The following is a 360-nucleotide window of genomic DNA, read 5'->3' on the forward strand; positions in this document are numbered from 1 at the left end:
AGGGGGGCGGGGGGAGAGCCTCCCTGTATAGGAAGTAGGTATAGCAGGACATCCCGCACTACCCATGCTTTCTCTGTTGTTTGAGCTTTACAACCTCCCAGTGAGGCCGAAAGAGAGAGTGGCTACTGTCAACAGTTTACAAGGGTGCGAATTGGGTTGTTCTGAGAGGCTACAGGAGTGACTGAGCTGGGATTTGGCCCTGAGTATGCTGGCTCCAGGCCCAGTGCTCTTTCCTCTCTACCTTGTCCTCGAGTCCCTCTCAATCACCATTCCACTGCAGGCAGTGCAGCCCCACCGTTGCTTAAACAGCACCTTGGCTTTGCCTTTCAGGAGCTGTAGGAACTTGAGCACATTTTATCT

Source organism: Pteropus vampyrus, unplaced genomic scaffold, assembly GCF_000151845.1.
Source record: "Pteropus vampyrus isolate Shadow unplaced genomic scaffold, Pvam_2.0 Scaffold15, whole genome shotgun sequence".
In the NCBI taxonomy this organism is placed as follows: Eukaryota; Metazoa; Chordata; class Mammalia; order Chiroptera; family Pteropodidae; genus Pteropus; species Pteropus vampyrus.